The 20,590-nt window shown below is 49.6% G+C and overlaps 1 long non-coding RNA gene across 1 annotated transcript; it reads right to left on the minus strand.

The window, feature by feature from the left end:
• Positions 1-14,715: 14,715 nt before the first annotated feature.
• On the minus strand, positions 14,716-17,705 carry LOC123815181. The gene is made up of 3 exons (XR_006785031.1): positions 17,410-17,705; positions 17,016-17,331; positions 14,716-16,201 (listed from the first exon to the last, which is right to left on the minus strand). It is a non-coding gene; the product is annotated as an uncharacterized LOC123815181 (long non-coding RNA).
• Between the last annotated feature and the right edge of the window lie 2,885 nt (positions 17,706-20,590).

Genomic DNA, 20,590 nt, shown 5'->3' on the forward strand with positions numbered 1-20,590 from the left:
GATTTTATTTATTTACTTTTAGAGTGAGGAGGGAGGGAAGGAAACATTGATATGAGGTTGCCTCTCACACACCCCCAACTGGGGACCAGGCCTGCAGCCCGGGCATGTGCCCTGAATGGGAATCGAACTGGCAACCCTTTGGTTTGCAGACTGGCACTCTACCCACCGAGCCACACCAGCCAGGGCAGAATTAAGTCTTTCAACAATACCCTAAATCATATAATATTATTATCCCTGTTTTGCAGGGGAGAAACCTGAGGCACAAAGAGAGAAATTACCGAGGTCAGTACTGGCCACTAGAGCTGATGGACTCAGAGGCTTTCGTTATAAATATGCTTCTTCGTAGCGGTTAACAAAGCCTTAACCTCCTATTATGCCTAGTATTTGTAAGCTGAGCTATACAGCTGTTATCCTTATCAACATGTATCAGAATTTTGGTTATGCAGCAAGTGGAGACCTGACTCAAACAGTGGCTTAAGCACAGATGGACTCTTCCTCCCGTAGAATAAGTCCAGAGGTCAGCTACTGGTGGCTTTGCTTCATTGGCTCAAGGACTGTGAAAGCTGATGTTTCTGACACGGTCTTGGACTTGCCCTCCTGGTTACAAAATGGCCACTTGAGCTCCAGCACACATTCCCACATTCCAGGCAGAGAGAGGGAGGGAGGGGGAGGGAGGGAGGGAGGGGAGGCAGACCAGGCCCCGCTAGCTAGATAAGGCCTCTTTACAGAGCAGTCCCAGATATCTCATCTGTATTTTTTGCTTTCACTTCAAGAGTCACATCTATTCGCAAGAGGGACCGGGGTATAGGTGTACAAATCATAGGAGATTGCTGTTTTCAAAGAAGAGGAGGGAATGGGTGGTGAAGAGGTCATTAGCACCCTCTGCCACGCCTCAGGTATCTGTGCTTATCTGTCTATTCATAGCTGTATCTTTAAATATGGATGCTTCACTCCAGGGGTTGACAACTAGGCCCACTGCCCATGCTTGTAAATAAAGCTTTATTGGAACACAGCCACGCATGTGTGCTTTCCTGTTGTCTGTGGCTGCCTTCCCACCACCAGGGCCGACTCAGAGGCCATCTGGCCCACGAAGCCTAAAATAGTTAATATCAGGCCCTTCGCAGCAAACACTTGCCAAACATTTTTACCATCCCTCTTTTTCGCTCTTGGGAAAAACACATTGGACCCCACTGCGACTCACTTGCTGAGCTGAGAAGAGACCCGCATAGAAGCGGCGGAGCTGAGGCTCCGCGCTTCGTCACGATCCCGGGGTCCCTTTGTCATCCCGGCGGGAGCGGCCGCGAACAAAGACCATCCCAGGCACATGCGGGACCTAAGAGGCATTTGCACGGACGCGGCCGAGGGCTGAGCCTCGCGGCGGCGTCTCCCAGCATCCCTCGCAATAATGGCAGTCATTCTCCCCGAACAATAAACATGCTTGCAGCCTCCAGATGCCCGCCGCCGTTCAGGGGGACTCGCACGCGGGAACAATCTAAAATCAGCCAGCTTTGTGCACCATGGAAATGGTCTCATTCAAAGGCAACTTCGTAGTTGTTGAGATAATTACAAGTTTGGTTAAGTGCAAATTATCTGAGGAATAATTTCTGTGAAGAATTATGCACAAGTCGAGAGTATTGGTGAAAGAATATTTTATAGCACATCTCTATAGATTGAGACGACGGGAAAACACTTGAGTACCTATAGGCACCTAAAACTCTGTGTGCCTTTTTTTAAAAGATTTATTTATTTATTTTTAGAGAGGGAAGGGAGGGAGAAAGAGAGAGAGAGAGAGAGAGAAACATCAATATGCAGTTGCTGGGGGCCGTGGCCTGCAACCCAGGCATGTGCCCTGTCTAGGAGTCGAACCTGCGATGCCTGGGTCGCAGCCCACGCTCAATCCACTGAGCTACGCCAGCCAGGGCATGTGCCATTTTTTCATTCAGTTCTCAATACAGGGCAGATATAAATTTTTTGCAATGATTTGCACCTGAAAAACTCAATTCAAAACATTTCTGTTACTTGGGGCGGTGGGCGACACATGGTAGATACAATGTACAGAGGATGTAGTATAGAATCGCATGCCTGAAACCTGTATCATTTTATGAACCAGTGTCACCCCACTAAATTTCATTTTTTTAAGAATATAAAGGGGAGTAGGTTGTAAGGTTGGTTGAAAACATTTACTGACAAGGGAGTACTTTCCCACAACTATGGGCTCAGTGTTGTAGCTGCCGTTGCCAAAATAGCCACATAATCTCAGTGACATCCCATAAGAAATATTTATGTCTTTTTTTTTTTTTTAAAAAAAAAAAGCCTTTTCAATGGCTGGTGAAATGCAGCTTTTCGTTTCACGTGGAAAGACTTCATTTCATCACCTCACGAGCTTTCCTACCACGAGATCACTGGCTGGGTTCTCGAGCCTGTGCCGCAGAGCTGGGGGAGGGACTGTCGCCGGAGCTATGTTGATAATTAGCAATGATAATAAAAGGATAGCACCTACCGGGTTTGGGGAATGTATTGTTTCACATGGGTTGTCAAGTTTCATTCTACAACCGCCTGATGAGATAAAGCTGTGATTGCGTACACGTTCCAGAAAGGAACCCGAGGTCCGCGGGGGTGAAATAATTCTAAGTTCCCACAGCTAGTAAACAGCAGAGCGTCCGGAGCCGCGTCCAAAACAAACACTCTGGAACCTACGATCGATCGCAGTGCTTCTCCAGGAGGGGAGATCTGTCCTCCCGGGAGATATCTGGCGACGCCCGGAGACATTTTCGACATCTCAACTGGGTGAGCAGCCCTTGCAGCTGGCTTGCGGGGAGTAGAGGCCAGGGGTGCCGCTGAACGCCCTCGGGTGCCCGGGGCTGCCTCCCCGGCAAAGACTTGTCCGGCCCCGGGATGTCCCAGTGCCATGTGTGAGACCTCCAGCGACGCGTGGACAGGTGGGACGGTCCAGAGAGCATTTCCGACTGATACGTGTGTCCTCTCTCTTCCTGGGATCCGTAGATTCAAATGAAATGCAGTATGATCGACATTATGAACATGGGAATTATAGGAACTCATAAAATATTAAAACTGACAACGTTGGACAGGTTGTGAATTTCCTCTCAAGTCACAAATTTGTCAAGAAATGATTTTGGAGCAAGCAGGTTGAGTGAACTCTAAACTGTAAATGGTATAGCCACACCAACTCCGGTAAGTTGACAACCAGAAATGTTTTTTATTTATTGAATTTATTGGGGTGGCATTGGTTAATAAAATTGTATAGGTTTCAGCATACAATTCTATAATACATCATCTGTATATTGTATTGTGTGTTCACCACCCCAAGTCAAGTTGAAAAGATTTTTTTTTAACTTTTTAAATGTTTATTGATTTTAGAGAGAGAGGAAGGGACAGAGAGAAAGAGAAACATCGATAAGAGAGAGAAACATCAACTGGTTGCCTCCCGTACACACCCCGACCTGGGATGGAACCCGCAACCTAGGTATGTGTCCTGACCAGGAATCGAACCCACAATGTTTTGGTATACGGGACAGCGCTCCAACCAACTGAGCCACACTGGCCAGGACAAGTCGAAAGATTTGTAAGAACACTTTAAGAAGCTAAGAAGCAAGCAAGTCCTCTTCTCCACCGGCAGACAGAAGCAAAGGGTAGGGAAGCATCTCTCAAGACCTCTTCAGCCTGGAGACGAATGGGACAGAGGTAAGCGGAACGCACGGCCCTTCTCCGGACCCCGGAGCGGCGGGCGAGTGGGCCGGCTGCTGCTGATGCCACCACGGGGGGCTGTCCTGGTGCCCTGGCAGGGTGACCGTGCTGGCTCTTGAAAGAGCCAGGCAGACGGCTACCAGCCCCGATCCTTCTCAAATCACTTCTCCAGTGCGTGAACTCCACTGGTGCTACTGTCTGCCTCTCCGTGTGGGGGCAGGTTTGGGAGCCCCGATGAGCCTCAAGAAGCATGTCCCCCCCAGAACATGGCATTGCCAAACCAAAACGCTGGCACTGGAGACTATGTTCTATCACCTCTCAAGTCCTGAATGGGAACGTTCAGCTGAGAGTTGCTTTTCCTTTGCTCGAAAATGCACCCGTAGCTCCTAGGAATTTACTCTGCGACTGTAGGCCCGCGCACGTACATTGGTGTGCACGGACAGTTAACGCAGCGCCGCTTGGAAGAGCAGAGGCGTGGCAATGGCTTAAACGCTTGTCGGGGGAGACTGGGTAGGTAAATCAACTGCATGGGATTCTGTGCAGCGATAAAAAAGAATGAGGGAGTACTGCGCAGACACCAAGCAGTGTCCACAATACGTGGGGTGGGGGCAGAAACGGGAGAGACCGTGCACGGCCCACAGGGCGAAGGTGGGGTGCGGAGTCGTAGAATAATTCTGCAACATGAGAAACTCGTAACATAGGCTTTCTACCAGGAGGAGAAGGGGGTCCTTGAGACAGGGTTTAAAAAGAGATTCAACAGCCTTTCCTACCTTATGAACTTGGTATCATAGCAAGTTATTGTTTTTTTTTAATAAATAGGTACTTAAACATTTAAATAATATCCCCCTAAAGGAAAATGTACAATGATCATAATATTGATGTGTCTCCACAGAAGATGGGGAGCAGTCTAGCTGGTACTGTGGTTTTTTTCCCCTTTGGCGTTTTTATACTGAAATAATTTGAGGTTTGCAAAAGCGCTGTAGAGACAGCACCGAAAGCGGCCTCCGCCCACCTTCCTGTGTCAGGAGCACCTCACAGAAACCACAGTCCATCTATTGAAACCCATGTGGGTCACTGGTGCCATCCGGTCCCCGGAACTACACGTATTACCCGGAGTCCACCAGCTTTTCTCGTGATGGGCCCCTTCCGTCCCCGGGTCCTGCCCAGAACGTCCCATTGCCCTCCGTCTCCACGCCTCCTCACTCTCTCCCGGCCGGTGACAAGCGGTAGTGTTTTACAATGGGCTCCGTTCCCAGCCACCAGGAGGAACCGGTGGGAAAGGCAAGGCTGGGTGTCGGAGCAGCTGGGACCGTAGTTCTTGCCTGGGTGCTGCCTTTGGGGTGCGGGGCGGGCGTCCTCCCTGGGCCCTGGGCCCAGCTGGGAGCTTGTCCACGGTTCGGCCCCAACTTCCAGGGAGCTCTTCCGAGGTGCCTCCTGTGTCCACCCTGTCGGAACAGGTCATCCACCCACCCGAGTGTCATAGTAAATATAGGGGTTTCCAACCCTGTTTAGGGCCGTGGCCATGTGACAGGTATCAATCTCTCCTTGGGATCATGGTTTCAAATGCAGAATGTCAAAGAAGTAAAGATTACCAAGGAAGCCAAGTAGATGGAAATGCAGTCATCAGAACATTGAAAACACACACTTGTTCGTAGCGTACGACAAAAGGACACAATTAAAATACAGGGGAGAGGTTGTAAGAGTACAGATGTTGTTTGGGCCCCATCTAAGTTCACAGATCTCCTCAGTCTATTCTTGGGGAGCGGCCTGTGAGCCCCGAGTTAAGAATCTCTCTACACTAATCACTGTCTCATTTTTCTTCTCAGTGTGTATGACTCACAAACTATCTTATTCATTCTATTAAATCCCGAAGGATTCGAGGACTAGTTCAAGTTCACACAGCTTGCTGGGGAGCAGGTGGATGGTTTCTTTCTACCCAGTAGGCATGCTGCCAGGTTATATGTCTTTGAGTTGGCAAGGGACATTCCTTTGTCCCCTTGGACCTTAAACAAGATGAGTGGCTGAGTGACGGGCCCTGTCACCCACTTCCCGTTTCCAGCCGCTCCCCAGGGCCTGCTGCGTCTCTGGGTGCATGGAGGAGGCAGGCCGGTGGTCTGCTGGCTGCAGCAGGTGTGGACAGAAGCCCCTAAGAATCTTTCTGAGACCTCAGGAACAGGGAAGAGAGACAGAGAGAGGACGAGAGAGCAGGAAAGTTCCACAAATGCGGAATATCGGGGATGGAGCAGGCAGCCAGCCGAGCCAGCAGACACCGCGAGGTCACCAGAGCAGGCAGGCGGATGAGGTCGGTTTGTTTTGAAATGAGGCTGTCGCGTGCCTTGTGCTGTCCTCGCTAAAGCCTTACTCACCTTTGTTAACAAGTGTGAGTCAGAGCTGGCTCTGGACCTTTGGGATCCAGGCTGCGTCAAGGGTATGGCTGAGTCAGTGACCGGCCACCTGGGTTATTCGAGATGCTCCAAACTCGAAAGCTTGGCTCAGACCACTGACTGCAGACGCGCCTGTCCTGGGTTTTGTCCCGACGACTCTGGGGTGGGGCTCCCCACCTTTCCGACCCGCCTTACAGACGTGTTTCCTAAACTGAGTTGTGCCCCCAGCTGTGGTCCAGGTGGAGAGGAGACGGACAGAGCTAAGGCAGCCACTTGTCATGGAACCATACAACGAGTTTTTACTGAGCACCTATTGTATGCCAGGCGCTGTTCTAAACCCTGGAATACAGCCAAGGCCAGTCCCTGCTCTCCTGAAACTCAACGGTAGTCCCTGGAGAGAGGTAATAGACAGATGGATAACTAAGGGATAAAAGGGTGGTAACTTTGATGAGAAAAATAAAGCAGCGTGGAAGGCAGAGGAGGGGTAGAAGTGCGCTCTTTCAGACAGAGGGGACAGGAAAGATCTCTAGGAGAAGGGAGGTTTGGAGTTGTCCCGGGACAAAGACCCTCGATGTTTGGCGTGAGAATGGAGCCCAGGGTGCTGACTCTGGAAAGGGGAGGTAACTCAGACAGTCAGTCGTTCGCCCATTCTAACAGGGCCAAGTGCTCTCCCTCCACCTCGCCCGAGGCCACTGTGTTCTTGCTCGGAGACATTCTGATCACCACAGGAATTCTGCTTGCGGCTCGAGTTGTTCCCAAAACAGCCCCCAGCCAGAAGGTGTCTCTCCCAAGGAGACTGGGCAAACGTGTGCAAAAAGAATGTTTCTCGAAGACTGCAGGGCACCTCAAAGCCAGGCGCGCAGAGCAGGTCGGGCCAACAGACCAGAAACACGGATTTAGAGATTTCAAGGTCTCCCTCCGATCCCTGCTGGTGCCCAGATGTCTGTGGCCCGTGGGTCACCTTGTGCCCCTCCCGTCTCCCATTCCCGAGACAGCAAAGAAGCCTGAGCTCTGTGCTTTCGGAAGATGGATTTGAGGGCCACGAGGTCCCCCATCTTCTCGGTTCACTCTTTCTCCATCAACAGACCTCTCCTTACTCCAGACCCCGACATAGGGAGTTTCGGTCTTTGGAAGCATCGGGCACACGGACTGTGTACCGGTAACACCAGGCTCACAGCCACACTGATTCACAGTAGCCAAAAGATATAAACAGCCCAAATGTCCATTGACGGATGGCGGATAAACTCAATGTGGGATATACACACAATAGAGTATTATTCAGCCGTAAAAAGGAATAAAGTCCTGGCACAGGCCCTATGAAGAAACATTGAATACTGGCTAAGGGAAATAAACCAGATTTTTTAAGAAAGGACAAATAGCGTACACTTCCGTTCATGTAAGGTACCTAAAATAGCCAAATTCACGGAGACAGAAAGCAGAACGGCGGTCGCCAAGGGCTGGGGGCGGGGAGCGTGGGGAGTTGGTGTTGACAGTGTTCCAGTTTGGGAAGGGGACACCGTTCCGGACAAGGGTGGTGAGGATGGTCACACAACAATGTGAATGACCTAGTAACACTGAACTATGCACTCAAAGGGGCTAAAACAGCGAGTTTCAGGTGATGCATATTTTGCCACAATGTTAAAAATTAGCTGATGGATAAAAGGTAGGTGGAGGAGGGAAGGAAGTCAGAGACACAAACCCATTTATTGAATGAAGCTGACTCCGAACCATCAGAGCTTTCAATATATAGTATCGAATTAATCTTTACAACATCCTTAAGCATTAGAAACGATCCCAATTTACAGATGAACAAACAATACTCCAAACTTTGAAGTGCCTTTCTCCGTGGTAGCAAAGCTATGACTCAACCCACATCCCCTGCCCCTGCCCATACTGTTAACCTGCCACCTTAACCCATAGGACAGCAGCACCTCATTGGCTTAAGCTGTTGGCAAAAAAAGCCCACCACCTCTTACACAACTTTTAAAACCGTTGATTGCTAAATCAATCCATAATGGTAGTGGGCTGAAAGGGGGCTCCATACGGAAGGGTGGATTCGTGAAAAAGACAAGCCCACTAGAATTCTGAAAGCCCAATGATAACCATTTTCATTTTAAAAATAATTTATGTCCCTCATTCCACAAGCAAATCCGAGTGCTTCTCTGGGGACCAGAGAGTGTTCAAGGGATCAGCCGATCGAGTGAAATAAGGAGAGAAATCAACAGCACCGATTCTGTGTCGAAAACACTGCAGAAACGTTACCCAGAGATTGCCCGGGGTGCCCCCGGCGTCCAGAGGATTCCAGGGCAGGAACTGGGTTTTGGTGTTTTGTCCTAAGAAATCAGCAAGTTCTTCCTTAAATTCAAACTAGAAGAGCTAAGAAGCCCTTGACTTGCAGTTTCTGATAAATTTTCACTTCCCCACCCACCTTCCTTCCCACTGGTCGGTTCCCACTGGCCGGTTCCCACTGGCCAGTTCCCACTGGAAGCACCCAGATTTGGAGAACAAACTGACCAATGACGACATCATCATGACAAGAACATTTTGTTAAAATAACACCAAGCCCAAAAGTACACGTGACAATGGTTTCTACATGGGATTAATGCCACAGCTGGGAGGCACCTGTGAAATGCTTTTTGTTAATATTAAAATATATATATATTTGATTTCTCAGGATGCTTATCATCTGGTCAGTCAGTACAGGGGCTGAGCTTTCCTATTACCTTCGGAACAATTGGAGTCAATCCTGGTACTTGGAACCAGCAGACCTTCTGGAATTTTGTGATGGAGACAGAGATAAGGGGTGGAGCCAAAAGTCACTTCTAACTTCCTCCAAGAAGGAATGAGATGTCACTCTTTTCAGAGGGTAAGGTTCTGAGGTCTTGAGTCAAGAGCGGGTCTGAACGTGTCGTCCCAACTCGCCCTTCGGCGACATCTGGTTGGACGTCCGAGGTCAGGCGGGATGGGCGCTTTGCACGCAGGCCTGGGCGCACGCAGTCTCGGCCCTTCCCCCACGCCCGCCGGCGCCCGCCCGCGCGCCACTGGTCCGACCGCCGAATAGTTGTCCTGTTAGCGAGCGTCTGCTTATCCCCGGGATCCTGAACGCGATTTTTTTTTTTTCTCCTCTATGGTCAGGCGCCCTTTTCCCCGGTTTAAAAATACACACACGGGTGCCATGTTCCGATAGCTCGCTTAGAAAGGGGAATTTGTAAATACCTTCCGGCAGGAAACCTCCGGGCCCCGGGATTGAGTATCACACAAGCACGTCCCTGCAGCCCACTGGTCCCGCCGGGGAGAAGGTGTCGCCACCACGGAGGGGTTTGGAGGGAGATCAGAAATGGCTTCTCAGAACTGGTGGAGGGGGGCTTTGCGTCGGGGAACAAAAGCGCACGCCAAAACGCTGAACATAAAGGCGGGGCGGACTTCTTTTCTTTCCCGAGGAATCGCGTGGGCCACGTTTCCACGGATGCTAAGGACATGCCGCCCTGTCGGTAAATACAACGTTTACGATTCCTGGAATATTTTGAATTTCCTGAAGAATCGTATCCTCGGTCGATTGTGCTTCGGTGGCTGAGTTTCCACCCGCGGGGATGGCACGGAGCTGGTGAAATCCTTACGTGCTTATAAAGGGAGGTCTCGGGAGGAAAGTCGATGGCCTCATTGTGGTCGAGCCAGGAAGTCTGAAATTGAAGGAAACAGAGGGAAGTATCCATGCAGCCGGCCTAGTGTTGGTCTAGGCTCAACTGTGCGGGGTCCTGAGGATATTCATATCCTTAACCAGGAAAACAAGGAGATGCCTGGAGAAAGAGACGTATCTTGCCTGACTATCAAGCATGGTTTAAACACATTATTTCAAATTCTAGAGAAATGCATGAGGACCTCTGAAAGAAAAGACTTGCTTTAAGAGCAACTCCGAAACTGTGTTTTTCTCAGTCTCTCTTTCTGGAATGCTCCACCTAGCAGAACCACAGATGGAATCCCTGATAGGAAGAGAACAGCCTAGTTGGTGTTAAGCACCTATCCTGAGCTGGGCTGTGAGATTTAGATGTTTTTTTTTTTTCTTTGTCTACTTCTTTTCCTCCTTTTTGGAAAGATGACCGTTCCTCAAAAAGTTAAACATAGAGTCATCACAAGACCCAGCAATTCTACTTCTAGGTGGAACCCCTCATCCCGTGCAAAAAACAAAAATTGAACAGGAGCTCAAACAGAAACCCACACACCCATGTTCATTGCCACACTATTCACAAGAGCCGCACAAAGGTATAAACAACGGTGTCCATTGACATGTGAGTGAAGACTCGCAGTGGGGCCGTGCACCCACGGGATGTTGCTTATTCAGCCTTGAAAAGGCGTGACGTTCTGATACCTGAAACGTGTCGGTGAATGAGAGGAACCAGACGCAGAAGCACTGGAACGGGCCAGTTGCACTGAGGGGAAGTGCCTGGACTAGTCAAATGCACAGAAACAGAAAGTGGAACAGAAGTTACCAGGAGCCGTGGGGAGGAGGAGCCGTTGCTTCATGGGCACAGAGTTTCTCAGTGGGGTGATGAAAGGCTTCGGAAAGAGGAGCGGTGGTTGCGCAATCTTGTGACTATAATTAGTGTGACTGCCCTGTGCACTTGACAGTGGTTGAAATGGCTAAGTTTATGTTACATATTTTTGCCCATAATAAAAATATACTTTAAAAAGACGCTCATGAAAGCACAGGCGGTACTCATGAGACGGACCTATTTCATCTCGTTCCCACTCACTCATCTCTGGGTCTGTGAATCTTAAAGTCTCACGACCGTGTGGTTATGGTCTGGTAGGCTGTCCACAGACAGGCTCTCCAGGCAAGCAACTAAGCTTCTGGGGAATTAGACACCCAGCGCTGGGTTCGAATGAGCTGAACGGCATCTGCTTGGAAAGCTGTGGCACGGACGATCCCCCGGGAGAGCCAGTCCCACTGGGCGAGCCCCGGAGACATGGGGAAGGAGTCGCAGGTGTGCAGCAGAGCAGGCAGCTAGGGGTCGCGCTTGAGAACCTGGTCTCTGGGACAGGCTGCCTGGCTCTGTGACCTCAGACGAGTGTCTTAACCTCTCTGGGCCTCCCTCTCCTTACCTATAGGGAGGTAACCAATAGCCACCAGCTCACAGAGCTGTTTTGAGGCTCAAAGGAGCTGTATGGAAACACTGCCTGGCCCACCATCAGGGGTCGCCTTTTCAGCAACGTATCCTATTCAGAACTGCACCTTTGGCTTAGAATTATGTGGAGATGATTTTTTTTAAAGATTGTATTTACTTATTTTTAGAGAGGGAAGGGAGGGAGAGAGAGAGAGAGAAACATCAACGTGCGGTTGCTGGGGGTCATGGCCTGCAACCCAGACATGTGCCCTGACTGGGAATCGAACCTGCAACACTGGTTCGCAGCCCGCACTCAATCCACTGAGCTACGCCAGCCAGGGCGAGATGATTTAAATAATACAGTGATAATATAACATTTCCAGTGTTATCTTTATGTAATGATAAAATGTGGAGTACTGTTCAGTAATGCCAAGAAATGAACTGCTGATACACGGAACGACTTGGATGGGTCTGAAGAACATTATGTTGAGTAAAAAAAGTAAGCCTCGAAAGGTCACACACTATATGTGTGCACTGATGTGACATTCTCAACATGACACAATTTTGAAGAGGGAGAATGGGTTCTCGGTGGCCAGGGGTCAGGACAGGGAGGCACAGAGGACTGGGTATGGGTAAAAGGGGGACGGTCACTGGAGATCTCTGTGCTGGTGGAACAGTCCTGTGTCTTGACTGTGGCGCTGGTTACACCGGTGACAAATTGGCACAGAACTCTACACACACGCGTGCACACACTGGACCAGTGTCAACTGTCTGGCTTTGATAGTGTCCTAGAGCTGTGTAAGATGTAAGTAACCATGGGGGTGGGGGCGGGCAGTAGGAGGGTATACAGGACCTCTGCTGTCTTTGCAACTTCCTTTGAAGTTCTAGTTATTTCCAAAGAAAAAGCTTAAGAAGATCAATATTAGATCTGCAGTAAGAACAGCTGAGAACCTGGACAAATACACTGACTCAAGAGTCGCTTTTAAAGTGATTGCATTTCCCGAGTTTGCCTTTGAGCTTCCCAAGAGCCCAGCCGTGAAGAGAAGAAATCTGGGAGAAAATAGGATCATTTCTTGGGGGCTGGGGGGAGACTTTATTTTTTCAGATGCCAAATTCTAAAGATCCTTTTTCTAAAACTGGGGCCCTAATGGGAAAATATTCTGAAAAGCACTTTCTGTGTGGGCTTTTTGTCCCCATTCTTGTGGTGATTCTCAGCCTCGGAGGAAGAGGAGCTAAACGTTATCGGGCACTTACTAGGTCCCAGGGGTCGCGTGTGTTATATCCCTTAACGACCCCCATGTAATGCACAAGAAAACAGGGGCCTGGGGAGCTCACTTATTTCCCGGAGACAAACGGGAAATCGGGTGCCTGTTCCGATCCAAAGCCCGCTTCTCTCCACTTCCTCCTCTTCGCCTCGTCCTCAACCACAGTGGCGGTTACCAGGATCTTCATCTTGGGCCAGCGTTCTATAATTTGCAAGCTTGCTTTTTCCAACTTCAGGGTACAATAAATTAACCCTGGGAAATGCAAATTCCTGGGCCAAATACCAGTAAATCTTTGACTCTCCGTCTGAAGGGGGACCAGGTAATCACCTGTGACAGGTGCTTCAGGTTCACGAATGTTGTCATTCTTAGTTCATGAGTGTTGAGGACAAGGGTGCTACCTCCAGAATGTTCTGGAATGCTCCAACATTGAGGGCAGTCTGCTAAGGTGACCTATCATCCCAGGACGGGTGCTCAGGACGGAGGGGTTTCCCAGGACATGGACACCCCCCTCAGTGCTGAACCTGGGAAAGTCCCCAGCCCATCGGAACCAGCCGGTCACCTGTCAGTTCACCAGGCACCCGACAGTCCGGGATGGCTCCTCTCGGTGCAGAAATGTTGCCAGTCCCCCAGGCTGCAGTCCGGTTGCTCCCCCATGTACAGCCAGTGAACACCCCGCCTAGGAGTCCCGCCTCGGCACCTCCCCCCCGCCCCCAGGCCTGCCAGGGCCGGCGGAAGGGCCGCCCAGAGCCAGAGGTCACTGCCCATCAAACTCTTAAGAAAGAACCGACTCAGCCGAGAGGTCCCATACCCCAATCCCCCTGAAGCTAAGAACGCGGGCCCTGGAGTCTGAAGAGATCCAGGTTCCAATCTCAGTCCTCTGCTCCCCTGGTAACTCCCAGCCTCGGAGAAGGTATCCAGCTTCTTTCAGCTCCAGCCTCTTCATCTATAAAATGATTAAATCCTCCCACCCTTTTGTTGTTGTTGTTGTTTGGTTTCTACTTGGTCAGTTTTACATTTGACTTGAGTCCTTCCTTTCTTCTATTCTTTCTGAAGTTATTTCTCTCTGAGTTTCCTGAGTGAAAACGTTTACCAATCGTTTCATTTTCTAGTAAACTTGGGGAGAGTCGGATTGGCCCAGGCCGGATCAAGCCTCGCCCCTGTTCCATTCAGCAGTGGTTGGAAGGGCAGGGTCCCGGTTCCAGCCAGGGGGTGACTGGGGACCCACTGCGTGGAGGGGGCGGGGGAGGGCAGTTACGGAGTCCTTGTGAGTGGGCAGCTTTGCTCACGAGCGAGCGAGCGCAGCGCTGACCCCGCGTCTCCCAAGCCTCACTGGTGCACACGCCGCCACCGTAACAGCAGGAGAGGTGCCAGCTGCCTGGGCACCTGTCACAGCTCTGCTGCTTCCTGATGGGGTGACCCCGAGCAAGTAACTAAGCTTTTTTTATGCCTCAATTTCCCCCCCCAAGGACCAGGATAGTGAGTACTGACTGAGTGAAGCTGGCTGGCATGGAAGTCTGACAGCGGCGACGGTCACATTGTAAAGAGACCCAGCACCACCTAACTGTTATTCTGCTAAGAGCCTTCATCGGTTTTAAACTTCTTCATGGACCATACAAGAGTATTCCCATCACTTATTTTTAAAATATTGTTTCTATTTTTAAACAGATTTTTGAAAGAAAATTCTGAATACCTGCTGGAAAGGGAAAGTCAATATCATATTCCATAAATATAAGGCAACCACTTTTAAAAACGTATGCCAAAAAAAGCTCAATTCTAATCACAACCATACAGCATTCCCCCTCCCCCATCTCTCGGTCCCCTCCCCCACCCCCCGCTCCCTCTTCTCCAAAAGGAGATTTGAAAGTCTTCGAGAGGTGTTAAAAGACTCATCAGCGTCCCACCTCCACGTTCTTCTTTGCACAATCGCAGGACGGACCAGACGAGGAGAAGGCGTGGCGTTCTCACTTTGGGATTCCCTGGGATCCATGCCTTGTCCTCGCACCACGAAAATCCTCCCCCCCCCCCCCCCCAGCCCGGACCACAGACAGAGAAACACTTTGTTAGCCTCAACCCTCCATTCCGGCTGCAACAATCAGGTTTTTGTCTGGTAGGGACCCCACTCCCTTTGCCAGCCCCGGCCAGCCTTCTCCACCAGCCTGGCGTCTTGCTGCTCTTGGACCTGCGTGTCACTGGCGGAGCTGAGTGCCCCCCACCCCCCACCCAGAGCCCATGCACCATTGTGACAGGGCGTAGGTCCTCTGCAGAGCGGTCTGGCGGTTCCGCAAAAGGATGCCCATGGAGTCACCGTGGGGCCTGGCAGTTCCACTCCTGGGTGTACACCCAAGATAACCGAAAGCATATACTTATACCAGGCAAAAATAAATAAATGGAAATAACCCTCGTGTTCCTCGATGGGTGAGTGGATAAATAAAATGGAGTATTTGGCAATGAAAAGGGGGAAACTGGGGCTGGGTGCTACAACGCGGAGGAGCTGAGAACATGATGCTAAGTAAAAGAAGCCAGTCTCTAAGGAACACAGGCTGTGTGGTTTGTAAAGTGTGCAGAAGAAGCAGATCCCCAGAGACGACAATCGGATCAGTGATTTCCTAGTACTGGAGGGAGGTGAGCTGAGGGGAAAAGAGGAAATGAGGCTAATGAGTAAGAGGGTTTTTTTTTTTTGAGGGAGGGGAATGTTCTGGAAAACGATAGTGGTGAAGGTTACACAACTCTGGATACACTAAAAACTGCTAACGGGGTGCTTGGAAGAGGTGAGCTGTGTGGTGTGCGAATTGTATCTCAGTAAGGCTGTCTAAAAATAGTTATCTTAAGCCTTGGGAGGAGGCGGATGACCAGTGCCACACCACACTACAATGTGTAAGCAATTGCTCCCCTGCCAACCCTACTGACTCACAGCTAGGCTGCCAATCACCACGTGGTGCGGTTTGCTTGAGTTGCGTGGATTCCGCCTGCAGCGACAGATTTGAATACGTTAAAAGACTGCTAGGAGAATGGTCACTATGAGGCTCCCAAGCCAGCCTTCAGCCGTCCCAGTGGCAACAAATCGATTTCAGACACACCCTGTTGAGCACCTACTAAGTGCCGGGCAGTGGAGGAGACTGACCAGGCCAGGCATGCCCCTCAGGGAGCTGGCACCCCAGTGAGAGAGACAGCCCCAGACCCGCTCCCTCACTCGGCTAGTGAGAGCATTTCAGGCACCGGTGGCTGTGCTCCTGCGGTAGTCAAGGGGTGTCCTGGGGGAGAGGGCCTGAGAGGTAGGGGCGAGTTTTCAAATGAGATTCCACTTAGACCCAGGCTTGCACGGGGGGAAGCCAGCCACGGGAAACTCGAGGGAAAGCATGTTCCTGGCAGCCGGGACAGCCGTCGCAAAGGCCCCGCGGCAGGGCCAGGCTCGCGTGGGAGCGGCAGGGAACTGCAGGTGGTGCAGTTTGCTCGTGAGTGAGGGGAGAGAGGCGAGAGGTGGTGAGGCGCCTGGATTTTGTTTCAGGTCAGACTGGCAAACTGCGGTGGAAGGTCTGAGGACGGACGGAGCAGAGCGGCGTGATCCGATGCACTTTTGTAAAGGTCTCTGCGTCCGCCGTCACGGGTCACGGGAGGATGGCGGGAGGGGAGCGGAGAGACCGGTGAGAGACGGTGGCTGTCGTCGGTCCTGCTCTGTGCCGTCCTCCTCTCGCACACAGGGTGAAGCGCCTCTCCTCGTTGTTCAAGCGGCCCGGTATCTACCAGCCTAATTTGTTGGGGTTGAAAGGGAAGGAGGTAAGCTGAAATGCCTGTGGGCCTGTATGCTTTAAATTCATCAGTGCCTGTAAGTAGGTTCTTAATCTTGACCAGATTAAATGCTTTTTGGGGGTGGGTGGAATGATTCACTAGACTGTAATGTCCGCGAGCATGACACGGGACGAGACACCGTGGTGTAGTGTATGCCATTAATCTGCTCATGGGCATCCCCTGGGTTGAAAGATTATCAAAGATTTGAAGATGATAAATCAAGGGAAGATATCTATTTATATATATATTACATCTTGTATTTATAAATACATTACTATATAAATTAAAACTGGGTTTTTATTCCTTATTTTTAATTTGAAGTAGTAAATACACTTATAAATTAGTATAATTCTTATCATATATTCTCCTTTTGTTTATACATACTATTATATAGTATAGTAATTATATGTTGTATTAGGTATTGGTATATTATTTATTAAATACATATGTGTATGTGTGTGTATGTGTGTGTGTGTGTGTGTGTGTGTGTATTTTTTGATCCCTTCATGCAAATGGCTCCTCCCAAATGAAAATCATTTCGTTTCGTTCCAACCCGTTTGGCCTGACAGTTCTAACTTGAGAATCAGCCCAGCCCTGTTCGAGTGCCAACGTGGCCGTCCATCACGCAGCTCATCCAGGTCAGTTTCTGTGGTTGCAGTGAGTCCCTACGTGTGCCCGATGGGTTCACTGAAACAGCACTGTTTTTTCTTTTGGCTTTAATAACAATAATGTGTTGGTGAAAACTCTTATCATCCTCTTTTTGCGCCGCTTACCTCCACCATTCACAGGCCAGCTCACTTCTGTGCAAATGGACAGAGTTGAAGGCAGTGCATGTGATGTGTATCCGTCATCACACTCAGCATATTCAAGACAGAGATGGCAAGGAACAGTTGGGGCTGGTGTCCTTCTAAATTCCTCCTTTTCCCACGAGGCTTCCACCCAACCAATCAGCTTCCAAATCCCATTGATTTTTCTCTGCAGTGCCCGAGGGATCCTTCCGCCAGGCCGCCTGTCATCGACTTGGCGTCCTCATAACCTCTTACCTAAATAATTGAATAGCTTCTCTTCTTCCAGTCTCTCCTGCTTCCCCTGTTAAAAACATTATGAGTCAGTCTGGACACCTCCTTCCTCCTCACCCTCCTCCTCAAAACCACCAACGAGTCTCACCAATTGTGCTGCTTAGCAGTCCCTGAAGGCAGTCCACACGTCTTCATCTCGCACTGGCACCCACTCAATCTACTGACTGTTGATCTACCTGCCTGGACGGGACAGTGGGAGGAACCCCCCAGACTGGTCCCCGTATGCACTCCCGTCCTTGTCCAATCCATTCTCCCTGCTCCACTGCCGGAGGACGCTTCTAAAACGGAAAATCAGAGCATGCCGCCTCCCACACTTCTCACTGGGCTGGAAATGAGGACCAGATCCCTTAACATGACCTAGGAGATGTGATGGGATGTAGTCCCTCCGCTGCCTCCTCCTCTGAGTTCCGGCCTCACTCGTGCTTCCTCTTTCCGTGAGACATTTGCACATGCTGCTTCTGCTGCCGGAAATGCTCCTCCCATCCCGGATTGCCACGTGAAGGCCATGGACTCTTCAAATCCCAACTTAACCGTCATTCCCCAGGAAAGCCTGGTCCTCAGACACAAAATCAGGCTGCTCCGCCGTGTGGTCTGTTAGTTTCATGCTCGTGACATAGCTGCAATGTCAGGCTAGTTGGTATCCTATTAAACTGACGTCTTTCACTCCCGCTAAGCTGTAAATTCCATGAGGACAGAGACCTATTAGTTATCCGATGCTGAGTAACACGTTATCCCCAAACACAGTAGCGTAAAACCAGGAGAATGTATGGCAGTAGGTCTGAGATCTGGATGTAGCACTCAGTGGATGCTTCTCATTCAAGGTACGATCCAAAGTGTCGGCTGGAGCTGCAGCCTCATCTGAAGGCTCAGCTGGGAAGGACCCACTCCCAGCTCACTCACACGGTCGTGGGCAGGACTCAGTTTCTCACGGGCTGTTGGACTGAGGGACACAGTTCTTCTCTGGCTGTGGCTGGGGACCTTGCTCTGTTCCTGCCAGCTGAGCCTCTCTGTGGGACAGCTCACAACATCACGTGTGGCTTGCCTGGGGGCAAGTAAGCACTTTAGAAAGAGCAAGAGGGCAATATGGAAGTCACGGTCTTTGTGTCGCCTAACCTTTGAGAAGACACCCCTCGCCTTTGTCATAATCTATTCACTAGAATTGAGTCACTGGGGTCAGCTCACAGCCACGGTGTGGATACCAGGAGGTGAAGGTCATTGGCATCCTCTGAGAGGCTGCCTACCACAGACACTGTGTCTGCTTTGATTCATCACTGTTTCCCCAAATTATCTTACTATGTGGCTGACACATAGTGCTATGTAAACAGTCAATAGTAAATCCCTAAGTGATTCTACCTGATACTGATTGAATCACACCACATCTGGACTTAAAAACTTCCCATCGATTCCTACTTCTCAAACCGTGGTATTTATTTAAGATCTCCACCCCCCCCCCATAACCTGTTTATAAATTACCTTTTTATTTCCGGAGCTACCTGCCACTATCTACAACATCTGCCCGAGCTCATTTCCGTGGTTTTCCTCATCTACTTTCACGTTGGCTCCCCTCTTCCTTATTTATTCATTTCCAATTTCGTTTTCCAATTACTTCTTGAGAGTCCATTTCTTCTTTCAATTTCAATGAGTATAAGATTTTAGAAGCCAGAAATCCAGGACTTTTTTATATCTATTTTTTTCAGATAGCTGTGATGTGGAAGGAGAAGGATGAATCCCTGGACACAGAGGGCTTTTTTTTTTTAGATTTTATTTATTTATTTATTTTTAGAGAGGGAAGGGAGGGAGGGAGAGAGAGAGAGAGAGACATCAATGTGCGGTTGCTGGGGGTTATGGCCTGCAACCCAGGCATGTACCCTGGCTGGGAATCGAACCTGGGACACTTTGGTTCCCAGCCCGCGCTCAATCCACTGAGCTACGCCAGCCAGGGCTCACAGAGGGCTTTTGAGGGCAGTGAAGACACTCTGTGTGACACCATAGTGGTGAGTAGCTGTCATTTTACATTTGTCCAAACCCATAGACGGTATAACACCAGGCGTGAACACTAAGATCAACTATGAATGTTGGGTGAACAATATGATGGGCCAGCGTAGATTCGCCCATTACAACAAATGTCCCATCTCGTGGGGATATGGACCGTGGGGGAGGCTGAGCTTGTATGGGGACCAGGGGACAGATAGAAAGTCTCTGCACCTTTCACTCAATTTTGCTGTGAACCTAAAACTGCTATAAAAAAATAAAGTCTTTTAAAAAATAAAAAGGAAGTTCTATTTTCTAATGACTAGGTTTGTCAACTTTTAAGAAGAATTTCAGTCACTGAGCAGAATGCATGAAGTTGATAAGGCAGCCACCGGTTTCTACTTGCATTTTACATGACTCTTCTCATGGAGCCCTCATAATGTCACTGAGGAGGTCCCTGTCATTATCCCCACGTTCAGGGCTGGGGGAAACTGAGTCCCGGAAAAGCGACCTGCACTCATCCACGTGGCTTGTTAGGGGTTGGGTTGAAGCCCAAACGTAAGACAGCTTAACCCCCCCAGCTCAATGCTTAGAAACAAGTGAGTCTTCTTCTCTAGAGACCAAAAGAAACAGATCAAATCACAAGACGTCATACATTAGTTTTATTTGCAAGCAAAGGAAGAGATCTAATCAACGAGAGCACTAGGCCCTGTGAACGCCGTCACCCTCTTAGTTTCCCTTTTCAGCTGAACTAACCAGGGCTCCTGCGACACAAGTAAGTTATGCGTGATCACGCTTTGCAGTCTGGCACATCTGGTTTTGTATCTGGCACTGCCATTCAATCCCTGTGTGTTCTTGGGCACGTTATCTAACCTCTCTGCTCTTTTCTTAGGACTAATACAAGGACAGTAATACTATTTACTTGGGTGGTTATGAGGATTAACTGAAACAACCCATTTAAAGCTGGGTTTCCATCAGCTCAGGGTTCACAGTGCCTGTCACAGAGCGTAGCGCTTGGGTGTTTAAAAACACACTTGGGAATTTATTTCAGTGTCCAGCCTGTAAGTTATATTTAATGCAATCAAACTCCATTATAATATTTAAATACATAATTTTTAAAGATGTTATTTATTTTCAGAGAGAGGAGGACAGAGGAAGAGAAACATCCATGTGCAATAGATACATTGATAGGTTGCCTCTCACATGCCCCCAACTGGGGACCTGGCCTGCAACCCAGGCATGTGCCCTGACTGGGAATCAAACCAGCAACGTTTCGGTTCACAGGCTGGCACTCAATC

Source organism: Phyllostomus hastatus, unplaced genomic scaffold, assembly GCF_019186645.2.
Source record: "Phyllostomus hastatus isolate PE091 unplaced genomic scaffold, TTU_PhHast_1.1 phas_contig_17, whole genome shotgun sequence".
Taxonomy (NCBI): domain Eukaryota; kingdom Metazoa; phylum Chordata; class Mammalia; order Chiroptera; family Phyllostomidae; genus Phyllostomus; species Phyllostomus hastatus.